The 15,018-nt window shown below is 50.9% G+C and overlaps 1 pseudogene; it reads right to left on the reverse strand.

Annotated features, from left to right (window-relative positions):
- Nucleotides 1-6,459: 6,459 nt before the first annotated feature.
- On the reverse strand, nt 6,460-7,734 carry LOC101717248 (serine/threonine-protein phosphatase 2A regulatory subunit B'' subunit gamma pseudogene; annotated as a pseudogene).
- Nucleotides 7,735-15,018: the final 7,284 nt, after the last annotated feature.

Here is a 15,018-nt window from a genome sequence, read left to right on the forward strand (position 1 = left end):
CACTAGGAGCTGGTAAACAAAGACTAACGGTGTCACCCAGCAGGATAGGACACATCAAAATCGTGACATTTCACAGAGCCTGCGGGAGCTGCTCCTTCCTTCTGCCGGCTGCATCTGCTCGGGCACAGGTGGCTGGGCACAGGGAGGCTGCCCGGCGAGAACACTGGAGAGGACACTGCCAGTCCAGCAGCTGCCGGGGGGAGGGGCAGGGCCTGGCATCTCCTGCCCAGGACTGTCGCCCCGTGCTTGCTGGGAGAGAAGGGAGGTGACGGCTTAGATCTGTGTGGCTGCCTGCAAGCCAGGGCTGTGGTCCCCAGGACTCAGCTCTCCTTAAAGTCTGCCTTTGCTACCACGAGGGACCCCTTTCCTCCTTCATGGCCTGTCTCCAGTGTCTCCCCCCTCCCCCGCAATCATTCTCACTGTTCCCCCTCCCCCAGGCATGTCTTCTCATCCAGACAAAAGCCTCTCTGGTCTTAGTCCCTTTGCTTTTACTGCTCCCTCTACCAGCAGGGTAATCTTGCCTAATGCCTGGCAAACTCCTATGCATGCCTCAAGACCCAGCTTAAATGTTACTTTCCTGGTGAAGCCTTTTGCAGACCACAACAGAGTCAGTTCCTACATCTGTGTATTTCTATTATGTTACTTACTGAATTGTTTGCTAATTCTTTGTTTACTTGTCCATCTTATTCTTTCTTTCTCTCTCTCTCTTTTTTTTTTGGTCTTTCCATATAGGTCAGGCTGGTCTTGAACTCACTATGTAGCCCAGGCTGGCCTCCAACTCATGGTAATCCTCCTCCCTCAGCCTTCTGAGAGCTGGGATTACAGGTGTGCACCACCATGCCTGGCTCTTTCCCTCTTTTAAATAGTGAAGTCCTTGGAGGTAGTGACGACTTCTCTAAACCTATTCCACAACATAGTGTCTAGTACATAGAGATTGTATGTAAATATTTGCTGGGCAGGGGGTGTAGCTCAGCGGTACAGAGCTTTCTTGGCATGCTTGAGGCCCTGGATTTGATCCCCAGCATCAATGATTAAATAAATAAATGTTGAATGAATGCAAGCCCTGCCTTCGCTCTGCTAGGCCTTCTCAGCATTCTTCAGTGGTGCCCCTATCTGGATATGAACTTTCCAGCAACTCACTCTGCACCCTTTCTGTGCTCATCAGAATTACTCTCATGTTTGGGGTCCTAGAGAAATACCAAGAACCCCAATGAGCCCTGAGAGAACCAAAGGGGCCCTGGAGTCCCAGATGGAGGGACAACCTGGATGGTCTCCCAGGTGCTGGTCACAGGCAGGCCGGCTCCGGGCACCTGGACTGAAATGGCTGGACACAGAGTGGGGAATGAGGGCACAGAGTGTTTGGCCACAAAGGGCAGAGTGTTTGGGACAGGTTCTGGGGCTGTTTGGCTGGAGCCCAGGCACAGGAGGGGCCTGTGGAAGGTGCAGGAAGACAGTGCTTGTCCACAGATAGTCACGGTGGTTCCCATCTCCACGGAGTCACGGTGGGCTCATTGGCAGGGTGGGCTCCTGAGGGACCTGCTTGGGGCTGGGCAGCCACACACCTCTGAGGCCTTGGTGGGGACAGGACTGACAAACCCATGCCACTGTCACAGCCCAAGCAGGGGGTGAGTAAGGGGGCAGGTGGGCCAGTAGTGAAAGCAAGGACTGTCAGATTCCTTTTAACTCTCAAATGCCCCAAGACCCGCACCTCAGGAGGGCATCTCAGCCCACCACCCTACAGCATGGAAACCACAGAGCTCCCTGATCTTTTCTTCCTCAGGGGATTGGGGCCTGTGCGCTCTCATCCGGCACAGATCTCTCATGTTGGAGGAGTGTCCCAGCATAGAGGACCCAGGCCTTGTGTAACAAGCCTCACACAGTATAGACACCCAGAGAGCCAGGCCAGGCCCAGAGTGGTGAGCATCCGGGGAACACAGGAGCTAGTAGTTTCTCCCCTTATGGTGACATAAATGACTGTCCAGCCTGGACCTGTGAATGGCAGGGCTGTAGTGCGTACTTTGGAACTCCGGCAGGACTGCGGCTATTCCCATCCTCCAGGACGGTCCTACCCACTCATACGACTCCTGTGCTTCCACAGTGTTCGTCTCCAGCCTGCCCTTGGCCTTAAGATCCAGGCCCACAGTTCACATCTCTGGCTACTTCCATTTCCATGTCCTGTGGGCTACTTAACCACAATGCATCAGACCTTGAAGTCTCCGCCCAGGCGCCAATCCACCTCCCCTGGCCCTCAGGTGGTCCCCACTCCCCAACCTACCCTGCCGTTCCTGCCATTCATTCATTCCCTGGATCCACTGTGGCTGATGGGTGAAGGTTTTACAGGGAAACACACCCATTCAGACAGTGAAAGCAAATGTGGCTCAAACCCTGTGATCCACTCTTCTAGGTGAGAGGAATCTGGCTGATCGCACCATTCTTGAAACTTTTCCCTGGACCTTAAGTTTTTCCAAATACAAAAGTAGGTTTAAAAAAAGAAAAGAGCCAGGCGTGGTGGTGCATGCTGGTACCCCAGCACTGGGGAGGCAGAGGAAGGAGGACGCTGAGAGTTCGAGGCCAGCCTGAACTGCATATCCAGACCCTGTCTCTAAATAAATAAATAAAAATTTTAAAAAACTGTAAAAAGAATGAAAGAAAAAACTATGGAGGGCCAGGGATTTAGCTCAGTGGTTCCTGTGCCTGCCTTGCAAGTACAAGGTCCCAAGCCCAATCCCCAGTACCAAAAAAAAAAAGAGTAATTGTGTGTACCAATGCTCCCAAATGACTGCAAAATGCATGTACTAGAAACATGAACTAATAAAATAAAATTTTTTTAAAAGACAATGGACCTGCATAGTAGAATTTATTAAAGTATAATGTTTATTGTGACTGGTTTGAGACCGATGTCCAGGGGTTTCCATGATAGCTCCACCCTTCCCACCAAATTTGTCGTGCTTAAATTGTAACATAGTGAATTTTGGAAAAAAATCAGAAAAGTTAAACCCAAGAAAATAAAATCACCTAAAATCTCACCACCCAGAGATGACAAATACAATGATTTCAGTACGTGCCTTCTAGACAATTTTGATATGAGCTATATTTTTAATACAAAATGGGTTATACTATGCACATATAACCTGTTTTTTTACTCCAACGTACATTATAAACACCTTTTCATATGGAGAAATACACCGACATTTTAATAGTTGTGCTGCTTTCCCCGTGATTTATGTAACCCTGTGATCTTTCCTCAATGTGTATCATATCATAAGCCTTAACTCTGATTCTGGCACCTTCTGTGACACTATTTCAAAGAGCAGAATCAAAGTCACAGCTGGCCCTTTGTTTAGAGAGGTGGCACACTGCTATTTGGGCTTCAGTGAAAACTGACAGGTTAGAATTACCTGGGCAAAGTGCCTCATCTCCAAGGCCACGAGCGGCCCAGCAGGTAATGTCACTCTGTCTGTACCCCTGTCCATGGAGGCCAACAGAGTTCCAGGCCACACCTGGGCCACTGAAGATTGAGAGGAGCTAAAAACAGACCTGGAACAGAGCACGGAGACTTCTAAATTCACAGGCACAAGACATACCCAGAAGGACCTGCTCCTCCAGCACTTTCCACCCACAGCATTGTCAGGCTGCCTCTGGGTGATGGCTTCTACAGGCCCTGCAGAAAGCAGGCAGCTGTCCTGGGGAGCAGAGTGACTCTCCCTTCCAGATAGAGTAGGCAGAGCTTTGTCCACTTTGGAGTCAAGGCAGGGGCTCCTGCTCTAGCCCTGCTACTCACCAGCTATGTGATCTTGGGTGGAGTCCTCAACCTCTCTGAGCCCCTGTGCCCTCATCTCCAACAAGGAGATGCCGGGCCACCTCACAGAGGTATGAGCCGGAGAGGGAGGGGTGCCTGGAACAGGTGCAGGAGTGATGGTTCACTGAGACTACTGAGGACATGAATATGCTCCTCAGATTAGCCAGTGGGGCTCAGAGACCTGAGTCTTGCAGGAGTTGCACTGTACAGTGCCTGCACCCCCCGATGCCTTTAGAGGGCACCACATTGGGAACATCTGCGCCTTGCTCACTGGCTCGGCAGTCACAGATTCAGCACCCACAGAGCCAAGGCCTCCCTGGTCCTTTCTGGAGGCTCATGGCCCCTCATAATTTGCTGTTTGGCTAAGATACACATTTGAAACCTGCTGACTCAGACTGAAGAAAGATGTGCATATCACAGTTGTCCCAGGACTGTCCCTGGCAGGCTCTGCAGCTGACACACTGACACCTGGAGGGATGCAGGTCTACACCCACCCGGCTCCTGGCCCCTGCCTGACACCCCAAGGGGCTCATCACACAGGTCAGCAGCCTTGCCCTGGTCACGACCAGGTCCCACAGAGGGCTCCCAGGAGGACACAAATGAGCATCGGGTCTCCAGGGCACTGAGCACGTTTATGTCACTTGAGCGGGTACTGTGGGATGGGGCGCAGCTGCTTTCACCTCTCTAAGGTTTCCCACAGCTGCAGAAATAGTTCTCCAAACTAGGTGGCTCCAAACAACCAACCAAAGGCTCCGCCTTGCAGTCACCTTTCCTCTGAAGTTTGTAAGGACAGCTGCCACCAGGCCTCTCCCAGCTTCCGGTGTCCTGGCTTGCTGAGGCACAGCCCCAATCTCTGCTTCTACTGTCCCATGGCTGGCTTCAGCCGGGTGACTCTGTTCTCTTGTAAGGACGCTGCTCATCTTAACTGGGGACCCACCCCAATTCGACCTCCTGGTAACTAGTTACATCAGCAACAACCCTGTTTCCAAAGAAGCCCACGTTCTTGGGTACTGGAGGCCACATCTTCATTAGGGGCACAGTGGAGCCCATCGCTGCCACTAGGCCTGACTCGAGGTGACCATGCCCTCTTAGCATCTGTGCTCAGTGGGGTGCAGTGTCAAACCTCCTGTCCACAGCCAGGATGCAGGTCCCAGAAAGACCCTGGTGACCAGGCCCTGCCCTGTGGCTTGTCTGAGGCAGACTTTGAGGTGAACAGATAGGCACCCTGCCCTCCCCACACACTCAGTCCTCTCAGGTCTCTGTTCTGCCACATCCTGGGCCCTCTGGGTGTGGAGCCCCAAGTCCTGCCTCCCAGCACTGCAGCAAACACAGGGCTGGGGGAACAGGCATCCCGGCCCCTTTTCCTGGCTCAGGGCTGGACACCAGGCTATGCATTGAGGACTCGGGCCAGGTCTGGCATCTGCCAGGATTTCCTGATCCAGTTGCTCAGTACATGCAGAAAGGGAAAGTGATGGCAAAGCCACTTCTTAATACATTTTTAAATTCTTAACAAAACAGGGCACTGGGCCGGAATAAACCAGCTCTCACCGCTGCCCAGAAGCACGCCGGTAGCACAGCACAGGACCGGAAGGAACGTGGGTGGTACCTGGGGAACCACAGCCTGCCCTTTACCCACCGTGCCAGCTTCTCCCTGCCTCCTGTTTATGAAAGCAAGAGAATTTTGAAAAAACATTTTTATTAGATTTTTTTTTTTCCAGTACCTGGGATTGAACTCAGGACCTTGCACTTGTGAGGCAGGCAGTGGAACCACTGGGCTAAATCCCTGGCCCAAAAACGTTTTTAACAGGTAATAATCGTACCTGTTTATGAGGTATAGTGGACATTTCAACAGGTGTCGAGCTGATAGAATCAGGGTGGTCAGTGCTTCTGTCTCCTCTTCTGCATGTTGGCTTGCGAAGAGGGCGAGGAGGGGACGGTGGCACCATCACATTTAGAAGGAATGTGTCCTAGTGTCCCTCTGCTCAGTGGGGTGACCACAGCTAACAAGCACCCGAGATATGTGCTATGACAGGCAGGTGACCTCCTCGCAAGGCGCCTCTGCCAAGGCTGGGAAGTGGCAGCCCCGGAGCCTGCGGGCAGGCGAGGGTCCTCTGTAGCCAGGGGGCCCCTCACCTCCCTGGCTGCTGGGCCTTGGGCAGGCTGCTACCCCAGGAGGGTGCAGGGCTGGGCTGGCCTCCTCTCTCACAGGCCCAGGAGAGCCAACCTCAATGTCATCCCAGAGAGGAAGGTCAATTCTGAGGCCAAGGGGAAGCCACTGGAAGCAGAACTGATAGGACTCAGCCTGAACCTCCCACTTGCGAGCCTTTTGCAGTGACATCAGCAGGAAATGGGGGCCCTTCCCTCACGGATCACCCCCCAACTCAGCCGGGGCTTCTCCCCTACCCTGGGCCACCCAGCCCTAGGCATATGTGCTGACATGCAGGCTGCAGCTGCAGGTAGGGGGTGTGAACGCAGGGCTGAGAGTCCTCTGCCCATGCCAGGCTCTGGGGTTTAACAGGGGGAGGGTGGCAAGGAAGCCCAGGCATTTATTATTTATTTATTTATTTATTTTGCTTATGAAGTGTTTTATTTAGACCATTTCTAAGGATTCTACTTCAAAGGTTTCATATGCAGCATTCAAGCCTCTTAATGAAGGTAGTCTAGTCTTTCAGACATCAGGTATCATCAAGGTCAGCAGAATTCTCGTCCTTTGCAACAAGGGCTTCTCTGTTCTCCTAAGTCCAGAAGCCATTCAGATCAATTAGAATGGTAGTGACTGTGTCTCCTTGATTACTGTTGATTAAATCCTGGAGAGAAATTTTCAAAGGATCCTTTGGCTTTACCACGTCAAAGATTTCATCCTTAACATCTTGAAATGAAACAGGATCTTGTCCGTGGATTTTCATAAGTTCCTGTATTGCCATTTCTCCATCATAAGTGAGACACTCCTGGAAAACACGGTCTAAGAAGACATTGGTCATAGTTGCTGTTCTGTAGCGGGAGAGCTCTTCTTTACTGAGCATGCCATTGTGATCTTTATCAAGATTCAAATACTGGCCATAAACTCTTAAGGCAGAAGGAGCAGAAAACCAATTTGTCTCTTGACTCTCCTTGGACAATTCTTCATCTCTTAGCTCCAATAAATTATCCAGGAAACTGCATGCTAAAATACCTTGAATTTTTATCTTCCCTGTTCTTAGAGGGTCCAAAAAGAAGAAGAGCTTCCTAACTGCTGTACAAACATAAAAGGAGTAAAAGGATTTTTCCAGCCCATCTAATTGTGGCAAAGTAGGGATAAGTTCCAATATGTAGTTTTCCAAATCAGATTCCCGAAGGTATCCTTGTCCAGCAACATCATATAAACTGAGTCCTATTCTTGTTTGATGAAGCCAAACTTTTCGCATGACATAGTTAAAGAACTGCATGATGGAAATTCTTCCATATGAGTCTGTATGAAGGAGTTTAGCAAAGACTTTTGCAGTGAAAAATTGCTTGCACTTTGGTCCAGCCTTTTCACCAAACTTCAGGAAATTTTCATAATTGATCACTGCTTCCTCTCCAATCATAGGTGGTGTCTGGTGTTTGTCCAGCAAAAACCATAAGTTCTGTAACTCTTCATTATCTAAGAGTTCTCTGCTTTTCCTTTGTAGAAAGACAGCTCTGGATTCCTCTCTTAATTTCTGTAGTAAGACTTCATCTTCAGCTGGCAGCCTATAGTAAAACCGGGGAATCGTCTTATAGAATTCATTTGTGTTTTTTCCACCTCCTTTCCATTCTGAGTAGTATTTGGTAAATAAACCCATTTCTTCATCTTTTAATTCTTGTTCACTTTTTTTTTGTTTGGATCTGTGTTGGACGTCGCTAACTGCTGGCGAAGGACTTCTTTCCAGTCCATGGCTGACACCCCAGAGCCAGCGTCTGCATTTGCTGTTTCTTAGCCACTCCACCCTCTAAGCCCAGGCATTTAACTCACATCAGGACTAAGATGCACCATGGGCACTAAGCCAGGGCGAGAGGAGAGCGGGTGTGGTGTGACCTGTGCCCCAGCCCACTGGCAGCACTTCCTGGGACTGCCAAGGACAGCCTGCCTCCCCCGGAGCAGTAAGGCAGCAGTCACCTGGGTACTGCAGACCCTCTTGGCCTGGTCCTCCCTCAGGTGGGGATGGCAGAGGCAAAAGCCAACTGTGTGTCATGACCAGAAGGGAGATTTTTATGTTGTTGGGTTTTTTTTTTTTGTACCAGGATGGAACTCAGGTCCTGGTCCTTGTCCTGTGCTTGCAGGGCAGGTGGCAGAACCACTGAGCTAAATCCCCAGCCTTATTTAGCTTTTTTTTTTTGGTTCCAGGGATCGAACTCGGGACCTTGCACTTGTGAGGCAGGCAGCGGAACCACTGAGCTAAATCCCGAGCCCCAGAAGGGAGATTTTTACAAGGAATTTGTGGCTAATAAAAAAATTCCAGTTTGGACATTATTTTCTTTGTATGGAGTCTGCTGAAGGTTATCCAAGTCATGTCACATTACATCCTGCTAAGCTTTTCTGGATGGGAGAGAAATGACTAGAGTTAGGGCTGGCACTCAAGGTATTGTGCAAAATCTGCAGGGTAGCTTTTTATGCAGTGCCCAGAGTCAGTGACACCCCAGGGTGCACTAGGGCTCCTCATCCGAGTGAGTGATGATGCACTGGGGTCTCCATGGCCAGTAAATGGCTCACGTTTGCTGTTCCCACTGCAGAGCTCTGTGACATGTGGAGCTCTGGCCACACAAGTTCACACTCAGAGGTCACCAGGGAAGCACTGGCCATCTGCTGTGGCTGCCCTGTTGTTTCCCAGGCCCCCTGTGGTTGTGTGGCCACCCCTAGAAGGTCATCTTAAGGTACAGTTCACTTTCTCTATTTCTTTTTTTTTACTTTTTTGTTTGTTCATTTTTGGCAGTACTGGGGATTGAACCCAGGATCTTCACACCGAGCTACATCCCCAGCCTTTTAAATTTGTTTTCTTTGTACATTTTGAGACAGGGTCTTGCTATGTTGCTCAGACTGGGCTCAAACTTGAGATCCTCCTGCCTCAGCCTCCCAGAGCACTGATATTACAGATGGGTACCACCACACCTACCTTCTTTACATTCTCTTTCCCGTTTCCACAAACTAGAGCAAAAGGAGACAGCAACCTGGCTTTGACCCAGGCAAACCCAGAGGGATGGTAAAGAAGGAAGATGAAGAGAACCTGGCCCCTCAGTGTTCAAGAGCAACAAAGCAACCTGGCAACCAGGAACCTTGCCTGTTCTCAGGTCGCTTGGGTGGGAGCAGACTGTCCTGAGGCTCACTGGGGTGTTCTGAAGCTCACTGGGGTGACCTGCAGGCTTGCAGGGGTGAGCAAAACCGACCACAGTGAGGCTGGACAGCGCCTCTGCAAAGCGGGGGTGGGGGAGCCTGGAGGGAGGTGCCTCTTCTCTGTCATCCGGAAGGAGGCAAGGAGTGGACCCCTTGGGTCCCACAGCCCTAGGCCCTGGATGCAGCTGCTTCCTCAAAGTGTGCCCCCTGGGGGAGGCAGCTCCCTTTGCCCAACAGCAATTCCCAGAGTGTCCACGGCCAGCCCTCTGTAGCTGCCCGAGCAGGAGGGAGAAACTTCATCTTCCTTAAACCAAGGACTCACTCTCCAGTCTCTGTCATGGCAGCTTCCCCTCACTCCCATCTTGTAAAGCTCCTCCCTGCTTTATAGGGGCATAGCCTGCCCTCCCTGAGACCCGCACTGGTTCAATGGTTTGCAAAGTAAGGTCCCCAAAGCATCAATGTCACCCAGGAAATTGTCTTAATTGCAAATCTCAGCCCTCTCCTGAGACTTGGTGGGTCAGGAATTCTAGAGATGGGACCCTGAAGCATGTCTCAGTGAGGCCTCTGAGGACACCCAGGATTTCCTAGGACACTGCCTAGGTTTCCTTCCTTCTGGACTCAGCTCTGACCACTGTCCATCAGCACCTGCTCTCCTCTGTCCTGGAAGGGAGGGACTTCAGTGACACCAGGGAGACCTTCCTGCCCTCCTCCCGATATCTCCCCAACCAACCTGCTAGTCGAGGGCTGAGAGTTCTCAACCCAGGGCTGACGTTTCTACTCTGCACCTGGAGTACAGGTGCCCAAAGGAAGAGGCCAAGTGACTCCCACTCACATCAAAGATGAAGTGACTTAGCCAAGTGTGGTGGTCATCCTTGTAATTCCAGCACTCTGGAAGGCTGAGGCAGGAGGGCTGCTGGCTCAAGCTCAGTCTGGGCAACTTAATGACCTAGTGAAACCCTGTCTCAAAATTTTAAAAAAGGTTTTAAAGTAGAGCTGGGGATGTGCCTCAGTGTGAAGGCTCTGGATTCAATCCCTAGTACTGCAAGAAAAAAAAAAAAAAGTAACTGCCTGACGGCAGGCTTTTCCCAAGTTGGTTCTGGTAGGTGGGAGCGCTGGACAGCTGAGGAAGGAGGGTGGCCAGGTCAAACCAGGGACAATTTGATTTCACTGACCATGCCTCCTCATTCAGCATGATGCTGCCACTTCATCTCGACTCCTTAAGTCCGGTTGCCAGTACTGCACTCTGTCGGTAGCTGGCTATAGGAGCTATGCGTTCCCAGTCACCACATGCAGGGTCCACCTTGGCTGCACTGCTCTGAGAGGCTGCACACCTGAGAGGCTGGGGAGGTGCGTGGAGGAGTCTGTGTCCAGGGCAGCCTAGGGGTCTGCTGAGAACACTCAGCCCTGTCATCAAGATCCACCAGGGGCTCAGGACCTGCTCTGTGCAATGCCGCAAGCCAGGGAACCTAAGGCCTCGTGCTGAGCCAGTGCCGTGTGTGACCTGAGTTCAGGCAGAGCATGGGAACCCACCCAGCTCGCTCCTGGGCCACCTCCTTGGGTCTGCCTCAACCCTGGGAGGAGGAGGAAGCAGGCTCTGAAGCAGGCTCAGACAGGCTGAGGGCTCTGCTCCGTAACACAGCTTACTGGGGCGATGGTGCATTTTCCATTGCCCAAGGAGACAGAGGTGGCAGCAAAGCCTAGAGCAGGTCTGGACATTCCCATGGTGCCCACCAATGAGGAAGAGGAGAGAGAGGGGCTGACTGGATGTGACCTGGCATCCAGTGGCACCCGCGGTCCTCCCCAGTGCTGGCATCCTCCCTCACGGCTGCCCAGAGTGGCTGGCAGTTCACTGTGGCCCACTCTTATGGTGTGGGATCGTTCATCACTTTTCCAAGGAAGCAGAGGCCTGGGATTCGATGGTCAACCTCCCCAGAGAGGCCACTGTGTAGTAAGCCTTTTTCTTCATTGAAGAGACTCCAAGATGGAGCAGGAGGAGAGAGTTGTGAAAATCCATGATAGGAAACAGAGTCATCACCCTCACATCCCAGTAAACAGTCAGAAAGGGAAGCACTCTGGTCACAGAAGCAACACAACAAAATACCCTGCCCTGTCTTTAGCACTACTTTCATTAGCAACCAATAACGGAGCATCTATGGCCTTCAGACTTCCTTTACCTAGTAACGGCCACTAGCACAGCATGGAAAGCACCAATGAACTTCCATCCTGAGTAACTGGCACAGATATTTTAGTCCTAGCACAAGCCTCTTTCCTTTGTTCTCCTGACACCTCAGAGGCCACCTGGCCTGTGCATGTGTGTCCAGGATTGCAATCCTATTCTTTGTTTTTTCCCAAATAAAAGTTCCTTTATTGGAGATTTCTCTATTTTCATTTGATTTTTGACAGAGTCTTGATTTAGAAGAGAAATAGCACCTAGTCATGGAGGTCACAGCCGCAGGCCTGGGGCCCTACACAGTCCAGAGCGTGACGGTGTCCAGAGCCCCTGAGTTGTCCTGGAGGTGTGAGGCACAGACAGTGAGGACAGTAAGCAGGGCCCCCGGGTGTCCTTGTCTTCAGTGATGTCTCTTGAGGCTGCTGAGGAAATTGAGGAAATTGAGGCTGCTTCCCAGGGCACAGGATGCCTGTTCTGGCTAGGAATGGTTCCCTCTACTCCCTGCCTTCCTGGGACCTCTGGTGAGTGCCCACTTCCTACCTCAAGGCTACACTGCAATGGGTGAGGCATGTAAGTACCCATGGACTTCTGCAGTGACAGAAAAACCTCTAGGTTTGGGACAGAGAAAATGATCTTATCATAGAGTGAAAAATTCTGTTTAAATACACAAAGCAGCCTGGCTTTAATAGCCAAGAGCTATGCTCTTTAGTTTTTTTGTGTCCCCTTTCCTTCCTTCCACCTTAGAAAAAAAAATCTTTCTTGTTTTCTCAGAGAAGCTGAGAAGTAGCCCAACATAGCTTTCCAAGGCATGGGGGCTGCTGTTACTGGTTCTGCAGACAAAGCCTTACTTTGCATGCACAACCACCAGACCACACTTAATCACTAAATTCTAGGTCTCCAGCCTCTGTTGGATCAAAACTAGTCACAGCTCAGTGATGGCATGATTTAGGGAGAAACACTGGCCATCCCCAGAGATAGGAAGGATGCATGAGGAAGATTTTTCTGGGTCCTGGGCTCCAGCTGACCTTGGGCTCACAGCTTCTGTCACTTAATGTTCCCTGCAAGACTGAGGCACCAGGTTCTGCCTGTGATCACATGAGACAAGGAGCCATCTACCCTGGCTGCAGACCCCTCTGCGTTTTGTGTCCTGATCCTGCCAGTGTTCTCCCCGAAGCCACAGCTCCACTCCAAGGTGCTCTGTGCACCTGCTTCTGCTAGGAAATGTCCACAGGTGGTCTCCACAAGGTCTCTGGTCCCATGCACTCTTCCATATATCACGGTCCCCCACCCCAGAGGTGGAGCCCCGCTTCCCTCTGAAATCAGTGGAACTCAGCAGGATGACTAAAGCCCATGATATTTGGTTTATGAGTTTAGGCCATAAAAGGAGACAATGTGCCCACCTGCCTCTCTCCATTCCTTGGGGCGAATGCCCTTGGAACCTAGGCACCATGTCATGAGGAAGCCAGGTCACAAGGGAACAGGATGTATAGATTCTATGGCTGGGAGCCCCAGGCAGGGTCCTGGGGCCTGGCCAGGACCAACTCCAGACTTCGAGCTGCCCGGGGCTGACATGGAGGGAAGCAGAGATGAGCTGTCTCCACCCAGTACTATCCAAAGGGAAGACAATGTATCGTTTCAGTCACTACTCTTGGGGGGTAGTTTATTGTGCAGCAATAGCTACCAGATGTACATATAGGTACCTGAAGGTGGGATGCCACCACAATAAGGCCGAAAGCCTGGGACTCTGGGTAAGGCCAGCGGAGTCTGGGAGGATCTGGATAGAGGATAAATGAAAACCTTAAGGGACCCGGGAGACATCAGGAAGCCAATGGCTCCAGAGGGCTACAGAAATATTTCCAGTCTGAAATGCTCTTCCAGGCCCTGTCCCTCCTCCCGTAGAAGTGCGGCTTTATTTCCCTTCTCCTTGAAATCGTGCAGGCTTTAATTTTCTTCGCCTAATGCCAGGTGAAGACAGCAAAATTAATGCTTATTGTTCCATGCACTGTGGGGGCGGGGAGGGGTGGGGAAGATGGACTCCAAAGGCCAATCCATCAATTGCCCTGAACAAAGACATTTTAAAAAGCATAGATTATTCTTAAACTTAATTTATAAAGACCCACAACAATTAGTAATACCATGATTTTGATTTTGTTCATGCCCACACTTAATTCTAAATGTCCCTTGGGTTAAAAATTAACTCAGTAAGAGAACAATGTTTTTATCATTCCAAGGAATTGACGTTACCACTTTAAGCAGACTGGGTGATCTTTTTGCTGAGCTGAAGTTGCTAACAGATCACACTTTTGGTTGGGTCACGAGATCTGAAAATATAGACACCTGGGTGATTTTCCTCACGACAATAATGAATGACTTGAGTCCAACTATATTCAAGGTCTGCTGAAGCATTGTAATTCCAAGTCACAGCCCTCCCCACAGTATGGTCTCACTGCCTAAATCCTGGTCTATCTATGCCCACATATTTTCCATACTTTCCCTAAATATCAAGTCTAATTTGCATATGCACCCCCCCCCCCAACTACTGCAGAGTGCCTCAGTTGACTGCTTGATAGTACTCTGAATTCTTTCCATGCTCTTTCAGTCTGCTGGGCCACACCTCTTGCATATATTTCAGCCCACTTGGATTCTGAGCATCCCTCCTGTCTGGCTCCCTGTGGAGGTCACCTAAATGACAGACAGAAGGCACAGATGATCCCTGAAGCACCAAGCCTACTGTAACAGCCTAACAAAGAGAAACAGATGCACTGGCCAGGGAGGTGCTGTGGCATCTCAGCCAGGCCACACACAGGCCCAGGTGGCAGAGAGAGAAAGCACCAGAGGCACTCCAGGCCTATGAAAGCCCAGAGATCAAGCTAGGGGCCTGGAAACCTTTTTTTTTTCAGTACCGAGGATCAAACTCAGGACTTTGCATTTGCCAGGCAAGTGCAGTGGCACTGAGCTACATTCCTGGCCCTGTGGAAAACTTGAGTCAAATGTAGCTTGGGACCTGAGCACCACAGAGCTCTCTGAACCCAGTGCTGTCTGGAAGGATGCAGATCTGCCTGCTGGGTGTCCCCAGAGGCACACAGGAACTGGTTCTCAGAGCTGGAGAGACAGACACCCCAACACCAGATAGGCCCTGAAGCTGGGTCTCTCTGGCTTGGATAAAGTCACAGTGAGGGTGGCAGCAGGTCTGGGATGTTTATCTAGACAGGTTTTATGGGGGGCACTGGGATCATCATGGTTTATCTCTAGATGTCCCCCTAAAACCTTGTGGGATCATAGGCAGGACCTTTGGAAGGTGGCTGGGTTATGGGGCCGTATTGCTGACTGCTCTTAAGAGTTTGGGTCTGGTGGGAAGAGGCGGGTCACTGGGGGCGTGGCTAGGAAGGTATACCTCCCTCCTGGCGCCACATTTCTTTTCTCTCTGCTTCCTTTCCTCTACTATGCCTTTCTGCCATGCCAGCTTGCTGTTCCAGGTGCCACATGTGCTGGGGTGTGGAAGGGAATGGAAGAAAAGCCTGAGGTAGAGCTCCCTGTGACCAGGCCCAGGGAGGCTGAGGTCACACTTGGAACACTGGCCAGGGGATGAGATGGGTTTTCTCGGCCTCTAGGTATCAAGAAACCTGGATTCCAGGCCATTCAGATCCAGCCTTTCGGCGCATGATTTTATACTATGACACACACAAGGCATCATAACCAGGCCCTGTAAAATGAAAGGGT

This window comes from Heterocephalus glaber, unplaced genomic scaffold, assembly GCF_053883595.1.
Source record: "Heterocephalus glaber isolate CG9 unplaced genomic scaffold, H.glaber_assembly_v1.0 deba00001457, whole genome shotgun sequence".
NCBI lineage: Eukaryota > Metazoa > Chordata > Mammalia > Rodentia > Bathyergidae > Heterocephalus > Heterocephalus glaber.